We start from the raw sequence: 7,274 nt of genomic DNA, 5'->3' as shown, positions 1-7,274 counted from the left end.
CTGCTTCCTAGCACTCTTCGTCATCACCATCATCATTATTATTATATGCCATGTCGTATGACGTGGCCGGTCATGGTCTTCATTTTGTCCATGACCATCATTGTTTGGCAAATTTTTCTAGAGACGTGGTTTGCCATTGCCACCTTCTGGGCAGTGTCTTTACAAGACAAGTGACCCCAGCCATCATCAATAGTTTTCATAGATTGTCTGGCATCGGTGGTCACACAATCAGGACATGATATTCACCGGCTGCTCATATAACCATCAATTACCCGTTCCCATGGCTTCACATGATCCTAGATTGGAGATGCTAAGCAGGTGTTACACCTTGCCCAAGGGTAACCTGTAGGCTAACAGAGGGAAAGAGTGCCTTACACCTCCTTTGGCAGAGACTTATCTCTTCCCCCCCCCCCCCCCGCCATCCATACTGAGCCAAACTACAATATCCCACTGTATCGCATGCAATCTAACTTTCCATCCAGCAAAAGGGACCTTGTCAAGGGCCTTGCTAAATCCGGTGTAGATAAAGTACGTGGAGAAGAAGGAGCTGAAGAAATTGGACATTTGGAGTGGTTAGAAGAATCTTGCCCATATTGTTTCCCTGATCCCTGTTCTGATCAGAGCTTTTCATAAGGAAGTTCGGACTTCGACTGGATTCCAGATTCAGTTGTCACTTCGGGCAGCAGGTAATCACTGTCATTTTCTTCAGAATCTTGTGATAGCAGGGTTTCAGGAAAAACAGAGTCAGTCATTGCTAGGATCTCTGCAACCTGCTAATTAACTTCACTATTTCTATAGAAATTGTTTCCTTAAACACACGCTCAAGGTCGATGGAATGACTGCATCAGTTCTTCACAAGATTGACTAAGCGACATCCTTAGTCATGCTAATGAAGAGTTGACGTAGTTGTTCCATAGACTTTTTCAATCACCACTCTAATCAATCTTCGGGTCCTGAACTGCTTGTGAATATTCTTCAATGTCAACCTGCTCCTGATGAATACTGAATGGATACTGAACTGTACCCCTCTACCGCATTACCCCCTTAAGGAAACCTTCAGACAAGGTAACTCTTGGCAAAACTAAATGAAGTAGAAAGTGCTTTGAAATCATTTTGTTGTTCTGAAGTACACAGCACACAATTGCAATTTTCATTTAAATATTAACAAACTTATAACGATGGCCTTCCTGAATGGTGTGTGATCGTGGAGGTTTCTTGGTGAAGCTGATGAAAATGCAATGTTTACTGGTAGCCTGGTCTTTTCAACGATTATGTGCTCACCTCCTTGAATCTGTATTTCTGAGGGACTACAAGTACTAAGTTTACCTTTTCACTGGAAAGAAAGGTCAATGCTTTCATTGGTTCAGTGATTCATACAGATAAGGCAAGGTAACTTTCCTAGTCCAAACTTGCTGATAGAGTTTAGTTTTCCAGTTTCCTTAAAAATTATATTAAGTTGTGAGCTCTCTTTTGATGGCATAAAGGATTTCTGTTTGCCCCATTAGAAGTTTTTCCCAAATGCTTAACATGATGTTACACACCCCTGTATCTTTATTGTACTCACTCGAGGCTACCTTAACATTAAGTTCTATTTCTTTCATGATAGATTTCATCATTCTGGAACAGCTTTTGCCTCCTCTTCAATACAGTTGAAGTTTTGTACCAGCTCCTTAATATCTCTGTCCTGTTCCAATAACTTAAACTGATCTTATAGTGAAAAAGAGTATCTATATATGGCCCATTTACGTATTGACCCTCTTTGAAGCTATGGGCAGGAATGAAGCAAAACCAAATCATTTTCATGAATCCTTTCCAACGTTTCTCCAACCAGAAGACAGACCATCTGTGGTAAATTGTGCGAGCTGATCGACAGGTCATGGGGCTGGCCACACTGTTCCACTGCACCTCTTTGTTGATGCTTGATGCATATGCTGCCTGACAACTAAACAGAAGCAGGCTTCCACCTGGCTGCAAGGTCTCTTTGGGCTGGGCATTGGGTTGGATGGCAGACACTGCTTCAAGAGCTGCAACTTTGGACTCAGAACTGTGCTTCTGAAGCACATGGCAAGAATTGTGGACTTCAGTCTAATCAGCTGCATTGGTTCCTAGACGGAGGAGAAGCTATACTGCCTTTCTTCCGAGCACAGTCTGCCTTCAGGAACCTGTCACTGTGACATGTCACAACAATAAACAAATTTACCTGATTTGAAAAAAAAAATTGCCTCATCAATCTTTCAACTTCCCCACACCCCACCTTAAAGGTTTTGCATCTAGTATTTGACATTTCGACCATTGGTAAAAGAACCTGACTAACTTTGCTCTCATAATCAAGTCGCTTTCAGCCTCCGATGCTCCAGAGAAAACCATCCAAGCTTGTCCAATCGCTTATAGCTAAAACTCTCATTTGAGGCAGCATTCTGGTGGAGCTTCCCTGCACCCTCTCCAAAGCCTCTGCTCCCTTCCTGTAAGAGGAATTGAGCACTGCATGCACACTCCAAATGTAGCCTGACCAAAGTTTAATTCAGCTCCAACATAACTTCCTGACTTTCATGCCCACCACCTGGCCGGGTATATCAGTTTACCATCTGCCTTCTTTACACTCTATCTGCTCGTGTTATCACTTTCAGGAAGGTATGGACTTACACTCTTACATCAATACTCTTAAAGGTCCTGTCACTTACTTTATACTTACCTCATACATTGACTTCCCAAGGTAACACCTCACACTTGTCTGGTTTAAACTCCATCTGATATTTCCCTGCTCACATTTCCAACAGGTCCCTTATCCTTTGATAATCCTCCTCATTATTTACCACTTGGACATTTTATTTTGTGTCACAAACTGGTAAATGATGTAAACTTATCAGCCTCTCTAAAAATACTTAAGGAATGCCACAGGTCACATACTCCAGTCAAGGTAACACACCTCTTTCACTACCCCTCTATCTTCTGTGGCCAAACCAAATTTGAATCCAATGTACCAAGTCTCCATGGATCCTTCCTACTCTGACTTCTCATCTTTTTTCTCCAGTCCTGATGAAGGCTCTCAGCCCGAAACGTTGACTGTTTACTCTTTTCTATAGATGCTGTCTATCCTGCAGAGTTCCTCCAGCATTTTGAGTGTGTTCCTCAGGAATCATCTTGCCACCCTCTCAAAAAGCTCAGTCAAGGTTTTAAGACATGGCCTCCCTGTCACAAAGCCATGCTGACTTTCCCTAATATCTGTCCTTTTTGAAATGTGAGTAAGTCCTATCGCTAAGAATCTTCTCAAATAATTACCCTACCAGGATTGTAACTCTCACTGACTTATGATTTCCTGGTTTCTCTCCACTGCCATTCTTAAACAAAGCAACAACATTAGCTTCAGTCCTCTGGAACACGGACTGTGACTAGAGAGGACACAAAGATCTCCATCAAGATCCCGGCAATCTTCTCCCTCGTACTAATAATGACTTGGGATAGATTCCATCAGGTCCTAGGGAAATCCACCTTTATGTTCTTCAAAAGCCCAGCACTTTCACTAGGGGTCAGAAACCCCCTACAAAAGCATGCTATTCTCCATGTCCTTCTCTTTAGTGAATACTTGCCCAATTCCACAGGTTCCAGGCATAAATTCCTTCTTTTGACCTTGAGTAGTCCTATACTCTATTTACCCTCTTGTGTTTAATTTATGTATCAAATGCCTTGGGATTCTCTTTAATCCTACTTACCGAGGACATTTCAAAGCTCATTTTAGCCCTACATATTCCCTGTTTAAGTTCTTTTTTGCTTCCTTTATATTCCTAAAGATCTGTCCAATTTCATCTACCTAGCTTCCTTCCTTGTTCTGCCTAAGTTTGCAACATCTCTTGTCATACAAGATTCCTGAACCTTGCCATCTTTGTTCCTCCTCATAGAAACATGTTGGTCCTGAATTTTGATCAACTGTACTTTAAATATCTCCCTACATGACAAATGTGGCTTTGGCCAGTAACAACTGTTCCCAGTCAACATTCTCGATTGGTTAGGGCATGAATGGGTAAGGGGAGAAAGCAGGAAACTGGGGCTGAGTGGAAAATTGGATCAATCATGATGACATGGTGGAGGAAACTCAAAGGGCCAAATTCTGCTCCTATATCTTATGGTGTTATGGTCTCAAACTCCTGCCTAATATGTTGTAATTAGCCTTTCCCCAATTTAGCACTTTTCTCTGATAAATCATATCCATAACTATCTAAAAACTGGTTGTGATTATTGCTCCCAAAATGCTTTCCTGCTGAAACCAAGAGAAGACTGGTTTCAGTGAGACCTAGCTAGACTCAATTCCCAATATAAGGTTTACTATGGACCATTCCCTGGTTGAACAAAATACTACTGTATCAAGAAACCTTACTGATGTACCTAACAAATACTGCCCCCTCTAAGCCTTTGGCAGTAAGAGAGTCCCAGTCTTTATTAGGTTTTAAAAATCACTCTCCAAACGATCTTATTGCTTTTACATCTTTCCATAATATGATGGTATATAAAGTATGTTCTCCCTCCCACATTGTGAAAACCCTTTCATAGTGATTACACTTTTTTTATTCCTGGGCTCTACCAAGTTACTGCTCTGGATAACCCCTCCAGGTGTCCTGTCCAGTCACCACCAATGCATTACATTCCCCCGATCAATAATGTAACAACCTCACCTCATTTACATCCCCCTCTGTCGCATCCGTAACACCTGAATCCTATAGCACACAGCTGCTAGTCCTGCCCTTCTCTCAACCGAGTGCCTGTAATGTTGCTTGTATCATAACTCCATGTGGTAATCCTGGTTATAAGTTAATGTTTCTCCCCTGTAATGCTCCTTGCTTTGAAACAAATTCAGTTCAACCCATCAACCCCACCATGTTCATTAACCTGGCCTTGCCTGATCTTCCTTTCAGCCTTGCTTGACCAAACTTCTGCCTTCCTTCAATCCCTCCATTTGCTGAACTGTTGCTCTGGTTCTCTAAAGGTTCCAGATAAAAGTTTAATGCAATCAGCTCATGGACCACCTGCTACAACACCAGATTCACTTAGTAAAGCAAAAGAGTAAGTTTGGTTAATATAGTTTTAAGTTATAAATGCAATTCAATCAACATTAATTTGTCATTATTTTAAGTATGCCATTTCTTTCTGAAGCCTTTGTCTATGTCCCATTTATTGATCATATCAACAATTAAGATTCCAAATTGTGCTATTCATAATTTAGGAATGAAATTTTTACTTGTATTTGCATAGGGTATGTAGAAATAAATGAAGAAAAACAACAAATTAACCCTGAATTTTGAACTTTTGTTCTTGGTTTGAATAAGTTTGATAATTGCAAGACTTCCCATGCAGGTGGACCTGCAAGGATATGGCAAAGTTATCTCCCATTGTAGGGGAGTCTAGGACAAGGGGGCTTGACTTTAGAATTGAAGGACATCCATTTAGAACAGAGATGCAGAGAAATTACTTTAGTCAGAGGGTGGTAAATCTGTGGAATTTGTTGCCACAAGCAACTGTGGAGGCCAAGTCATTTAAGGCAGAGATAGATAGGTTGTTGATTAGCCAGGGCATCAAAGGGTATGGGGTGAAGGCAGGGGAGTGGGGATGACTGGAAGAATTGGATCAGCCCATGGTTGAATGGCGGAGTAGACTTGATGGGCCAAATGGCCTGCTTCTGCTCCTATCTTAAGGTCTTATGATCCTCGTATTCATCCTTAATAGAAACAACAATGATTAATAAGTAAAATGTTATAAGATCATAGTAATGATAGTGGCATCACAGGTAAGATAGGGTCATAAAGAAGATTTTTGGCACATTGGCCTTCATAAAGCAAAATATTGACTTTAGGAGATGGAATGTTATGTTGAAGTTGTATAGGACATTGGTGAGGCCTAATTTGGAGTATTGTGTGTAGTTTTGGTCACCTGTCTCCAGGAAAGATGTAAACAAGGTTGAAAGAGTACAGGGAAAATTTACAAGGATGTCGTTGGGTCTGGAGGATCTGAGTTATGTGGAAAGATTGAATAGGTTAGGACTTTATTCCTTAGAATGTAAAAGGTTGAGAGGAGATTTGATAGAGGTGTACAAACTTATGAGAGATTTAAGGGGAAAATGAGGGGAAACTTCTTCACTCAGAGGATCATGAGAATGTGGAACGAGCTGCCTGCATAATTGGCGCATGTGAATTTGATTTCAACGTTTAAGCAAAGTTTGAATAGGTATGTGGATGGTAGGGGTATGGCGTGCTATGGTCCCGGTGCAAGTCAATGGGGGTAGGCAGTTTAAATGGTTTCAACATGGACTAAATGGGCTGAAGGGCCTGCTTCTGTGCTGTACTTCTCAATGACTCTCTATCTAAGAAAGGATTGTTTTGAATTTAATAAATGGATTAGCAAATTGGAATTTCAGTTAAAACTGTGAAACTGATGCTGATAGAGGAACTCAACAGGTCAGGCAGCACCTATGGGAAGGAATAAACCGTTAGTATTTCGGGCCAAGACCTTTCATCGGTATTGGAAAGGAAGAGGTAAGAAGCCCTTCCAGTCCTGATAAAGGGTCTTGGCCCAAAACATGGACTGCTTATTCCTTCTCATAGATGTCCCCTGCCCTGCTGAGTCCCTCCAGCATTTTGAGTGTGTTGTTCTGGATTTCCAGCATCTGCAGCATCTCTTGTACTTACGACATTTTCTGGTTGGTTAATCTTTGCAGCATTTTTAACGGAGGCAAATTTAAGCCTAAATATAGAAAAACAAATTGTTCAGATGCCAAGCTACTTGATTAATCATTTTTCAATCCAAGGTGACATGAAAGGTGTCACGGTTCCAAGAGAACGTTAATTGGGGTAGAGCTAAAATTTACTAATTCTCACTATTTTCCCTGGGCAATTTGCTGTGGCCGTGCTGTACTTGTAATAATGTGCAGAGTGTCAGCACTTGCCACCACCTCCGTGTATCTGCTGTCAATCTTAGAGTTTGTATTTTCTGAAGTCGATGCTCATCTAGAAGCTATCAGTCACACCCTGCTCCTCCATAAGCTGCACTATTGCAAATATTTTGTAGATCCAGTCAGCGGAGTTCAGAGGGATTGAGAGCCATGGGGATATTTCACCATGTGAGAACTGGTGCAGAGCCTCAGAAAGGATCGGAGGATCTAGGAAATCTTTGGAATTCTCCGTTCCAGAAAGATGCAGATGTACAGTTATTTACTTCCCTCAAAGCCAAAAGATCAGAGTGTGGAGTAGCAGAACAGACCTGACGTACAGGCATGGCCATGATTTCGC

The 7,274-nt window shown here is 41.4% G+C and overlaps 1 pseudogene; it reads right to left on the bottom strand.

Annotated features, from left to right (window-relative positions):
- Positions 1 to 617: 617 nt before the first annotated feature.
- Positions 618 to 3,731, bottom strand: LOC140211291 (GRB2-associated and regulator of MAPK protein pseudogene; annotated as a pseudogene).
- Positions 3,732 to 7,274: the final 3,543 nt, after the last annotated feature.

This window comes from Mobula birostris, chromosome 16, assembly GCF_030028105.1.
Source record: "Mobula birostris isolate sMobBir1 chromosome 16, sMobBir1.hap1, whole genome shotgun sequence".
Lineage (NCBI taxonomy): Eukaryota > Metazoa > Chordata > Chondrichthyes > Myliobatiformes > Myliobatidae > Mobula > Mobula birostris.
Note: the sequence above shows the minus strand (reverse complement) of the source record. Positions and strands in the feature narration are given on the sequence as shown.